The sequence below is a fragment of the Pimephales promelas genome, chromosome 3 (assembly GCF_988280905.1).
Source record: "Pimephales promelas chromosome 3, fPimPro1.hap1.1, whole genome shotgun sequence".
NCBI classification, from domain to species: Eukaryota; Metazoa; Chordata; class Actinopteri; order Cypriniformes; family Leuciscidae; genus Pimephales; species Pimephales promelas.
In genome coordinates, this window is record NC_142771.1 from 21,791,565 (window position 1) to 21,803,603 (window position 12,039).

Genomic DNA, 12,039 nt, shown 5'->3' on the forward strand with positions numbered 1-12,039 from the left:
TAAAATTTCAACCTGGAAAAAAAAAAACGACAGTGGTACCCCTTTCGTTTTTTTTTCGGGTCGAAATTTTGAGTTTCGATATCTCAGCTCTGGAAGGGTCTAGAGCCTTTATTTTTGCACTCAGGTCTAAGTCTCATGGCCCTCTATCAGAATCCAGAATTTTGAGAAGATCAGAGAAACTCAAAATTTCAACCCGAAAAAAAAAACGACAGTGGTACCCCTTTCGTTTTTTTTTTCGGGTCGAAATTTTGAGTTTCGATATTTCAACTCTGGAAGGGTCTAGAGCCTCCATTTTTGGACTCAGGTCTAAGTCTCATGGCCCTCTATCAGAATCCAGAATTTCAAGAAGATCAGAGAAACTCAAAATTTAAACCCGAAAAAAAAAACGACAGTGGTACCCCTTTCGTTTTTTTTTTTGGTTCGAAATTTTGAGTTTCGATATCTCAGCTCTGGCAGGGTCTACAGCCTTTATTTTTGCACTCAGGTCTAAGTCTCATGGCCCTCTATCAGAATCCAGAGTTTTGAGAAGATCAGAGAAACTCAAAATTTCAACCCGAAAAAAAAAACGACAGTGGTACCCCTTTCATTTTTTTTCCGGGTCGAAATTTTGAGTTTCGATATCTCTGCTCTGGAAGGGTCTAGAGGCTCCTTTTTTGCACTCAGGTCTAAGTCTCATGGCCCTCTATCAGAATCCAGAGTTTTGAGAAGATCAGAGAAACTCAAAATTTCGACCCGAAAAAAAAAACGACAGTGGTACCCCTTTCATTTTTTTTTTGATTCGAAATTTTGAGTTTCGATATCTCAGCTCTGGAAGGGTCTACAGCCTTCATTTTTGCACTCAGGTCTAAGTCTCATGGCCCTCTATCAGAATCCAGAGTTTTGAGAAGATCAGAGAAACTCAAAATTTTGACCCGAAAAAAAAAAAACGACAGTGGTACCCCTTTCGTTTTTTTTTCGGGTCGAAATTTTGAGTTTCGATATCTCAGCTCTGGAAGGGTCTAGAGCCTTTATTTTTGCACTCAGGTCTAAGTCTCATGGCCCTCTATCAGAATCCAGAGTTTTGAGAAGATCAGAGAAACTCAAAATTTCGACCCGAAAAAAAAAACGACAGTGGTACCCCTTTCGTTTTTTTTCTGGGTTCAAATTTTGAGTTTCAATATCTGAGCTCTGGAAGGGTCTAGAGCCTCCATTTTTGCACTCAGGTCTAAGTCTCATGGCCCTCTATCAGAATCCAGAGTTTTGAGAAGATCAGAGAAACTCAAAATTTCAACCCGAAAAAAATACGACAGTGGTACCCCTTTCGTTTTTTTTTTTGGTTCGAAATTTTGAAATTCAATTTCTCAGCTCTGGAAGGGTCTAGAGCCTTCATTTTTGCACTCAGGTCTAAGTCTCATGGCCCTCTATCAGAATCCAGAGTTTTGAGAAGATCAGAGAAACTCAAAATTTCGACCCCAAAAAAAAAAACGACAGTGGTATCCCTTTCGTTTTTTTTCGGGTCGAAATTTTGAGTTTCGATATTTCAACTCTGGAAGGGTCTAGAGCCTCCATTTTTGCACTCAGGTCTAAGTCTCATGGCCCTCTGTCAGAATCCAGAATTTCAAGAAGATCAGAGAAACTCAAAATTTTAACCCGAAAAAAAAAAAACGACAGTGGTACCCCTTTCGTTTTTTTTTCGGGTCGAAATTTTGAGTTTCGATATCTCAGCTCTGGAAGGGTCTAGAGCCTTTATTTTTGCACTCAGGTGTAAGTCTCATGGCCCTCTATCAGAATCCAGAGTTTCAAGAAGATCGGAGAAACTCAAAATTTCGACCCGAAAAAAAAAAAACGACAGTGGTACCCCTTTCGTTTTTTTTTCGGGTCGAAATTTTGAGTTTCGATATCTCAGCTGTGGAAAAGTCTAGAGCCTTTATTTTTGCACTCAGGTCTAAGTCTCATGGCCCTCTATCAGAATCCAGAGTTTCAAGAAGATCAGAGAAACTCAAAATTTCAACCCGAAAAAAAAAAAAAACGACAGTGGTACCCCTTTCATTTTTTTTCGGGTCGAAATTTTGAGTTTCGATATCTCAGCTCTAGAAGGGTCTAGAGCCTTTATTTTTGCACTCAGGTCTAAGTCTCATGGCCCTCTATCAGAATCCAGAATTTTGAGAAGATCAGAGAAACTCAAAATTTCAACCCGAAAAAAAAAACGACAGTGGTACCCCTTTCGGTTTTTTTTCGGGTCGAAATTTTGAGTTTCGAAATTTCAACTCTGGAAGGGTCTAGAGCCTCCATTTTTGCACTCAGGTCTAAGTCTCATGGCCCTCTATCAGAATCCAGAATTTCAAGAAGATCAGAGAAACTCAAAATTTAAACCCGAAAAAAAAAACGACAGTGGTACCCCTTTCGTTTTTTTTTCGGGTCGAAATTTTGAATTTCGATATCTCAGCTCTGGACGGGTCTAGAGCCTTAATTTTTTGCACACAGGTCTAAGTCTCATGGCCCTCTATCAGAATCCAGAGTTTTGAGAAGATCAGAGAAACTCAAAATTTCGACCCGAAAAAAAAACGACAGTGGTATCCCTTTCGTTTTTTTTTTGGTTCGAAATTTTGAGTTTCGATATCTCAGCTCTGGAAGAGTCTAGAGCCTTCATTTTTGCACTCAGGTCTAAGTCGCATGGCCCTCTATCAGAATCCAGAGTTTTGAGAAGATCAGAGAAACTCAAAATTTCGACCCGAGAAAAAAAAAACGACAGTGGTACCCCTTTCGTTTTTTTTTCGGGTCGAAATTTTGAGTTTCGATATGTCAGCTCTGGAAGGGTCTAGAGGCTCCTTTTTTGCACTCAGGTCTAAGTCTCATGGCCCTCTATCAGAATCCAGAGTTTTGAGAAGATCAGAGAAACTCAAAATTTCGACCCGAAAAAAAACAACAACAGTGGTACCCCTTTTGTTTTTTTTCTGGGTTCAAATTTTGAGTTTCGATATCTCAGCTCTTGAAGGGTCTAGAAGCTCCATTTTTGCACTCAGGTCTAAGTCTCATGGCCCTCTATCAGAATCCAGAGTTTTGAGAAGATCAAAGAAACTCAAAATTTCGACCAGAAAAAAAAAACGACAGTGGTACCCCTTTCGTTTTTTTTCGGGTCGAAATTTTGAGTTTCGATATTTCAACTCTGGAAGGGTCTAGAGCCTCCATTTTTGCACTCAGGTCTAAGTCTCATGGCCCTCTATCAGAATCCAGAATTTCAAGAAGATCAGAGAAACTCAAAATTTTAACCCGAAAAAAAAAAACGACAGTGGTACCCCTTTCGTTTTTTTTTCGGGACGAAATTTTGAATTTCGATATCTCAGCTCTGGAAGGGTCTAGAGCCTTTATTTTTGCACTCAGGTGTAAGTCTCATGGCCCTCTATCAGAATCCAGAGTTTCAAGAAGATCGGAGAAACTCAAAATTTCGACCCGAAAAAAAAAACGACAGTGGTACCCCTTTCGTTTTTTTTTCGGGTCGTTAATTTTGAGTTTCGATATCTCAGCAGTGGAACAGTCTAGAGCCTTTATTTTTGCACTCAGGTCTAAGTCTCATGGCCCTCTATCAGAATCCAGAGTTTCAAGAAGATCAGAGAAACTTAAAATTTCAACCTGGAAAAAAAAAAAACGACAGTGGTACCCCTTTCGTTTTTTTTTCGGGTCGAAATTTTGAGTTTCGATATCTCAGCTCTGGAAGGGTCTAGAGCCTTTATTTTTGCACTCAGGTCTAAGTCTCATGGCCCTCTATCAGAATCCAGAATTTTGAGAAGATCAGAGAAACTCAAAATTTCAACCCGAAAAAAAAAACGACAGTGGTACCCCTTTCGTTTTTTTTTTCGGGTCGAAATTTTGAGTTTCGATATTTCAACTCTGGAAGGGTCTAGAGCCTCCATTTTTGGACTCAGGTCTAAGTCTCATGGCCCTCTATCAGAATCCAGAATTTCAAGAAGATCAGAGAAACTCAAAATTTAAACCCGAAAAAAAAAACGACAGTGGTACCCCTTTCGTTTTTTTTTTTGGTTCGAAATTTTGAGTTTCGATATCTCAGCTCTGGCAGGGTCTACAGCCTTTATTTTTGCACTCAGGTCTAAGTCTCATGGCCCTCTATCAGAATCCAGAGTTTTGAGAAGATCAGAGAAACTCAAAATTTCAACCCGAAAAAAAAAACGACAGTGGTACCCCTTTCATTTTTTTTCCGGGTCGAAATTTTGAGTTTCGATATCTCTGCTTTGGAAGGGTCTAGAGGCTCCTTTTTTGCACTCAGGTCTAAGTCTCATGGCCCTCTATCAGAATCCAGAGTTTTGAGAAGATCAGAGAAACTCAAAATTTCGACCCGAAAAAAAAAAACGACAGTGGTACCCCTTTCATTTTTTTTTTGATTCGAAATTTTGAGTTTCGATATCTCAGCTCTGGAAGGGTCTACAGCCTTCATTTTTGCACTCAGGTCTAAGTCTCATGGCCCTCTATCAGAATCCAGAGTTTTGAGAAGATCAGAGAAACTCAAAATTTTGACCCGAAAAAAAAAAAACGACAGTGGTACCCCTTTCGTTTTTTTTTCGGGTCGAAATTTTGAGTTTCGATATCTCAGCTCTGGAAGGGTCTAGAGCCTTTATTTTTGCACTCAGGTCTAAGTCTCATGGCCCTCTATCAGAATCCAGAGTTTTGAGAAGATCAGAGAAACTCAAAATTTCGACCCGAAAAAAAAAACGACAGTGGTACCCCTTTCGTTTTTTTTTTTGGTTCGAAATTTTGAAATTCAATTTCTCAGCTCTGGAAGGGTCTAGAGCCTTCATTTTTGCACTCAGGTCAAAGTCTCATGGCCCTCTATCAGAATCCAGAGTTTTGAGAAGATCAGAGAAACTCAAAATTTCGACCCCAAAAAAAAAAAACGACAGTGGTATCCCTTTCGTTTTTTTTCGGGTCGAAATTTTGAGTTTCGATATTTCAGCTCTGGAAGGGTCTAGAGCCTCCATTTTTGCACTCAGGTCTAAGTCTCATGGCCCTCTGTCAGAATCCAGAATTTCAAGAAGATCAGAGAAACTCAAAATTTTAACCCGAAAAAAAAAAACGACAGTGGTACCCCTTTCGTTTTTTTTTCGGGTCGAAATTTTGAGTTTCGATATCTCAGCTCTGGAAGGGTCTAGAGCCTTTATTTTTGCACTCAGGTGTAAGTCTCATGGCCCTCTATCAGAATCCAGAGTTTCAAGAAGATCGGAGAAACTCAAAATTTCGACCCGAAAAAAAAAAAACGACAGTGGTACCCCTTTCGTTTTTTTTTCGGGTCGAAATTTTGAGTTTCGATATCTCAGCTGTGGAAAAGTCTAGAGCCTTTATTTTTGCACTCAGGTCTAAGTCTCATGGCCCTCTATCAGAATCCAGAGTTTCAAGAAGATCAGAGAAACTCAAAATTTCAACCCGAAAAAAAAAAAAAAACGACAGTGGTACCCCTTTCATTTTTTTTCGGGTCGAAATTTTGAGTTTCGATATCTCAGCTCTGGAAGGGTCTAGAGCCTTTATTTTTGCACTCAGGTCTAAGTCTCATGGCCCTCTATCAGAATTCAGAATTTTGAGAAGATCAGAGAAACTCAAAATTTCAACCCGAAAAAAAAAAACGACAGTGGTACCCCTTTCGGTTTTTTTCGGGTCGAAATTTTGAGTTTCGAAATTTCAACTCTGGAAGGGTCTAGAGCCTCCATTTTTGCACTCAGGTCTAAGTCTCATGGCCCTCTATCAGAATCCAGAATTTCAAGAAGATCAGAGAAACTCAAAATTTAAACCCGAAAAAAAAAACGACAGTGGTACGTACCCCTTTCGTTTTTTTTTCGGGTCGAAATTTTGAATTTCGATATCTCAGCTCTGGACGGGTCTAGAGCCTTAATTTTTTGCACACAGGTCTAAGTCTCATGGCCCTCTATCAGAATCCAGAGTTTTGAGAAGATCAGAGAAACTCAAAATTTCGACCCGAAAAAAAAAACGACAGTGGTACCCCTTTCGTTTTTTTTTTGGTTCGAAATTTTGAGTTTCGATATCTCAGCTCTGGAAGGGTCTAGAGCCTTCATTTTTGCACTCAGGTCTAAGTCGCATGGCCCTCTATCAGAATCCAGAGTTTTGAGAAGATCAGAGAAACTCAAAATTTCGACCCGAGAAAAAAAAAACGACAGTGGTACCCCTTTCGTTTTTTTTTCGGGTCGAAATTTTGAGTTTCGATATGTCAGCTCTGGAAGGGTCTAGAGGCTCCTTTTTTGCACTCAGGTCTAAGTCTCATGGCCCTCTATCAGAATCCAGAGTTTTGAGAAGATCAGAGAAACTCAAAATTTCGACCCGAAAAAAAACAACAACAGTGGTACCCCTTTCGTTTTTTTTCTGGGTTCAAATTTTGAGTTTCGATATCTCAGCTCTTGAAGGGTCTAGAAGCTCCATTTTTGCACTCAGGTCTAAGTCTCATGGCCCTCTATCAGAATCCAGAGTTTTGAGAAGATCAAAGAAACTCAAAATTTCGACCAGAAAAAAAAAACGACAGTGGTACCCCTTTCGTTTTTTTTCCGGGTTAAAATTTTGAGTTTCGATATCTCAGCTTTTGAAGAGTGTAGAGGCTCCATTTTTGCACTCAGGTCTAAGTCTTATGGCCCTCTATCAGAATCCAGAGTTTTGAGAAGATCAGAGAAACTCAAAATTTTGACCCGAAAAAAAAAACGACAGTGGTACCCCTTTCGTTTTTTTTCTGGGTTCAAATTTTGAGTTTCGATATCTCAGCTCTTGAAGGGTCTAGAAGCTCCATTTTTGCACTCAGGTCTAAGTCTCATGGCCCTCTATCAGAATCCAGAGTTTTGAGAAGATCAGAGAAACTCAAAATTTCGACCCGAAAAAAAAAACGACAGTCGTACCCCTTTCGTTTTTTTTCTGGGTTCAAATTTTGAATTTCGATATCTCAGCTCTTGAAGGGTCTAGAAGCTCCATTTTTGCACTCAGGTCTAAGTCTCATGGCCCTCTATCAGAATCCAGAGTTTTGAGAAGATCAGAGAAACTCAAAATTTCGACCAGAAAAAAAAACGACAGTGGTACCCCTTTCGTTTTTTTTCCGGGTTCAAATTTTGAGTTTCGATATCTCAGCTTTTGAAGGGTGTAGAGGCTCCATTTTTGCACTCAGGTCTAAGTCTCATGGCCCTCTATCAGAATCCAGAGTTTTGAGAAGATCAGAGAAATTCAAAATTTTGACCCGAAAAAAAAAAACGACAGTGGTACCCCTTTCGTTTTTTTTCTGGGTTCAAATTTTGAGTTTCGATATCTCAGCTCTTGAAGGGTCTAGAAGCTCCATTTTTGCACTCAGGTCTAAGTCTCATGGCCCTCTATCAGAATCCAGAGTTTTGAGAAGATCAGAGAAACTCAAAATTTCGACCAGAAAAAAAAAACGACAGTGGTACCCCTTTCGTTTTTTTTTTTCGGGTCGAAATTTTGAGTTTCGATATCTCAGCTCTGGAAGGGTCTACAGCCTTTATTTTTGCACTCAGGTCTAAGTCTCATGGCCCTCTATCAGAATCCAGAGTTTTGAGAAGATCAGAGAAACTCAAAATTTCAACCCGAAAAAAAAAACGACAGTGGTACCCCTTTCGTTTTTTTTCCGGGTCGAAATTTTGAGTTTCGATATCTCAGCTCTGGAAGGGTCTAGAGGCTCCTTTTTTGCACTCAGGTCTAAGTCTCATGGCCCTCTATCAGAATCCAGAGTTTTGAGAAGATCAGAGAAACTCAAAATTTCGACCCGAAAAAAAAAAACGACACTGGTACCCTTTTCGTTTTTTTTTCCGGTCGAAATTTTGAGTTTCGATATCTCAGCTCTGGAAGGGTCTACAGCCTTTATTTTTGCACTCAGGTCTAAGTCTCATTGCCCTCTATCAGAATCCAGAGTTTTGAGAAGATCAGAGAAACTCAAAATTTCGACCCGAAAAAAAAACGACAGTGGTACCCCTTTCGTTTTTTTTCTGGGTTCAAATTTTGAGTTTCGATATCTCAGCTCTTGAAGGGTCTAGAAGCTCCATTTTTGCACTCAGGTCTAAGTCTCATGGCCCTCTATCAGAATCCAGAGTTTTGAGAAGATCAGAGAAACTCAAAATTTCGACCAGAAAAAAAAACGACAGTGGTACCCCTTTCGTTTTTTTTCCGGGTTCAAATTTTGAGTTTCGATATCTCAGCTTTTGAAGGGTGTAGAGGCTCCATTTTTGCACTCAGGTCTAAGTCTCATGGCCCTCTATCAGAATCCAGAGTTTTGAGAAGATCAGAGAAACTCAAAATTTTGACCCGAAAAAAAAACGACAGTGGTACCCCTTTCGTTTTTTTTCCGGGTCGAAATTTTGAGTTTCGATATCTCAGCTCTGGAAGGGTCTAGAGAATCCATTTTTGCACTCAGGTCTAAGTCTCATGGCCCTCTATCAGAATCCAGAGTTTTGAGAAGATCAGAGAAACTCAAAATTTCAACCCGAAAAAAAAAAACGACAGTGGTACCCCTTTCGTTTTTTTTCCGGGTCGAAATTTTGAGTTTCGATATCTCAGCTCTGGAAGGGTCTAGAGGCTCCTTTTTTGCACTCACGTCTAAGTCTCATGGCCCTCTATCAGAATCCAGAGTTTTGAGAAGATCAGAGAAACTCAAAATTTCGACCCGAAAAAAAAAACGACAGTGGTACCCCTTTCGTTTTTTTTTTCGGGTCGAAATTTTGAGTTTCGATATCTCAGCTCTGGAAGGGTCTACAGCCTTTATTTTTGCACTCAGGTCTAAGTCTCATGGCCCTCTATCAGAATCCAGAGTTTTGAGAAGATCAGAGAAACTCAAAATTTCAACCCGAAAAAAAAAACGACAGTGGTACCCCTTTCATTTTTTTTTGATTCGAAATTTTGAGTTTCGATATCTCAGCTCTGGAAGGGTCTAGAGCCTTCATTTTTGCACTCAGGTCTAAGTCTCATGGCCCTCTATCAGACTCCAGAGTTTTGAGAAGATCAGAGAAACTCAAAATTTTGACCCGAAAAAAAAAAAAACGACAGTGGTACCCCTTTCGTTTTTTTTTCGGGTCGAAATTTTGAGTTTCGATATCTCAGCTCTGGAAGGGTCTAGAGCCTTTATTTTTGCACTCAGGTCTAAGTCTCATGGCCCTCTATCAGAATCCAGAGTTTTGAGAAGATCAGAGAAACTCAAAATTTCGACCCGAAAAAAAAAACGACAGTGGTACCCCTTTCGTTTTTTTTTTTCGGGTCGAAATTTTGAGTTTCGATATCTCAGCTCTGGAAGGGTCTACAGCCTTTATTTTTGCACTCAGGTCTAAGTCTCATGGCCCTCTATCAGAATCCAGAGTTTTGAGAAGATCAGAGAAACTCAAAATTTCAACCCGAAAAAAAAACGACAGTGGTACCCCTTTCGTTTTTTTTTCTGGGTCGAAATTTTGAGTTTCGATATCTCAGCTCTGGAAGGGTCTAGAGGCTCCTTTTTTGCACTCAGGTCTAAGTCTCATGGCCCTCTATCAGAATCCAGAGTTTTGAGAAGATCAGAGAAACTCAAAATTTCGACCCGAAAAAAAAAACGACACTGGTACCCCTTTCGTTTTTTTTTTCGGGTTGAAATTTTGAGTTTCGATATCTCAGCTCTGGAAGGGTCTACAGCCTTTATTTTTGCACTCAGGTCTAAGTCTCATTGCCCTCTATCAGAATCCAGAGTTTTGAGAAGATCAGAGAAACTCAAAATTTCGACCCGAAAAAAAAAAACGACAGTGGTACCCCTTTCGTTTTTTTTCTGGGTTCAAATTTTGAGTTTCGATATCTCAGCTCTTGAAGGGTCTAGAAGCTCCATTTTTGCACTCAGGTCTAAGTCTCATGGCCCTCTATCAGAATCCAGAGTTTTGAGAAGATCAGAGAAACTCAAAATTTCGACCAGAAAAAAAAACGACAGTGGTACCCCTTTCGTTTTTTTTCCGGGTTCAAATTTTTAGTTTCGATATCTCAGTTTTGAAGGGTGTAGAGGCTCCATTTTTGCACTCAGGTCTAAGTCTCATGGCCCTCTATCAGAATCCAGAGTTTTGAGAAGATAAGAGAAACTCAAAATTTGGACCCGAAAAAAAAAACGACAGTGGTACCCCTTTCGTTTTTTTTCTGGGTTCAAATTTTGAGTTTCGATATCTCAGCTCTTGAAGGGTCTAGAAGCTCCATTTTTGCACTCAGGTCTAAGTCTCATGGCCCTCTATCAGAATCCAGAGTTTTGAGAAGATCAGAGAAACTCAAAATTTCGAACAGAAAAAAAAACGACAGTGGTACCCCTTTCGTTTTTGTTCCGGGTCGAAATTTTGAGTTTCGATATCTCAGCTCTGGAAGGGTCTAGAGGCTCCTTTTTTGCACTCAGGTCTAAGTCTCATGGCCCTCTATCAGAATCCAGAGTTTTGAGAAGATCAGAGAAACTCAATATTTCGACCCGAAAAAAAAACGACAGTGGTACCCCTTTGGTTTTTTTTTTCGGGTCGAAATTTTGAGTTTCGATATCTCAGCTCTGGAAGGGTCTACAGCCTTTATTTTTGCACTCAGGTCTAAGTCTCATGGCCCTCTATCAGAATCCAGAGTTTTGAGAAGATCAGAGAAACTCAAAATTTCAACCCGAAAAAAAAAAAAACGACAGTGGTACCCCTTTCGTTTTTTTTCCGGGTCGAAATTTTGAGTTTCGATATCTCTGCTCTGGAAGGGTCTAGAGGCTCCATTTTTGCACTCAGGTCTAAGTCTCATGGCCCTCTATCAGAATCCAGAGTTTTGAGAAGATCAGAGAAACTCAAAATTTTGACCCGAAAAAAAAAAACGACAGTGGTACCCCTTTCGTTTTTTTTCTGGGTTCAAATTTTGAGTTTCGATATCTCAGCTCTTGAAGGGTCTAGAAGCTCCATTTTTGCACTCAGGTCTAAGTCTCATGGCCCTCTATCAGAATCCAGAGTTTTGAGAAGATCAGAGAAACTCAAAATTTCAACCCGAAAAAAAAAACGACAGTGGTACCCCTTTCGTTTTTTTTTTCGGGTCGAAATTTTGAGTTTCGATATCTCAGCTCTGGAAGGGTCTACAGCCTTTATTTTTGCACTCAGGTCTAAGTCTCATGGCCCTCTATCAGAATCCAGAGTTTTGAGAAGATCAGAGAAACTCAAAATTTCAACCCGAAAAAAAAAACGACAGTGGTACCCCTTTCGTTTTTTTTCCGGGTCGAAATTTTAAGTTTCGATATCTCAGCTCTGGAAGGGTCTAGAGGCTCCTTTTTTGCACTCAGGTCTAAGTCTCATGGCCCTCTATCAGAATCCAGAGTTTTGAGAAGATCAGAGAAACTCAAAATTTCGACCCGAAAAAAAAAAACGACACTGGTACCCTTTTCGTTTTTTTTTCCGGTCGAAATTTTGAGTTTCGATATCTCAGCTCTGGAAGGGTCTACAGCCTTTATTTTTGCACTCAGGTCTAAGTCTCATTGCCCTCTATCAGATTCCAGAGTTTTGAGAAGATCAGAGAAACTCAAAATTTCGACCCGAAAAAAAAAACGACAGTGGTACCCCTTTCGTTTTTTTTCTGGGTTCAAATTTTGAGTTTCGATATCTCAGCTCTTGAAGGGTCTAGAAGCTCCATTTTTGCACTCAGGTCTAAGTCTCATGGCCCTCTATCAGAATCCAGAGTTTTGAGAAGATCAGAGAAACTCAAAATTTCGACCAGAAAAAAAAACGACAGTGGTACCCCTTTCGTTTTTTTTCCGGGTTCAAATTTTGAGTTTCGATATCTCAGCTTTTGAAGGGTGTAGAGGCTCCATTTTTGCACTCAGGTCTAAGTCTCATGGCCCTCTATCAGAATCCAGAGTTTTGAGAAGATCAGAGAAACTCAAAATTTTGACCCGAAAAAAAAACGACAGTGGTACCCCTTTCGTTTTTTTTCCGGGTCGAAATTTTGAGTTTCGATATCTCAGCTCTGGAAGGGTCTAGAGAATCCATTTTTGCACTCAGGTCTAAGTCTCATGGCCCTCTATCAGAATCCAGAGTTTTGAGAAGATCAGAG

General features: G+C 39.9%; 1 long non-coding RNA gene across 1 annotated transcript in view; it reads left to right on the top strand.

Moving 5' to 3' along the window:
- LOC148982010 (uncharacterized) overlaps positions 1-12,039 on the top strand; it is a 131,613-nt gene that overhangs the window by 22,903 nt on the left and 96,671 nt on the right. The gene's annotated exons all lie outside the window — the stretch shown is intronic.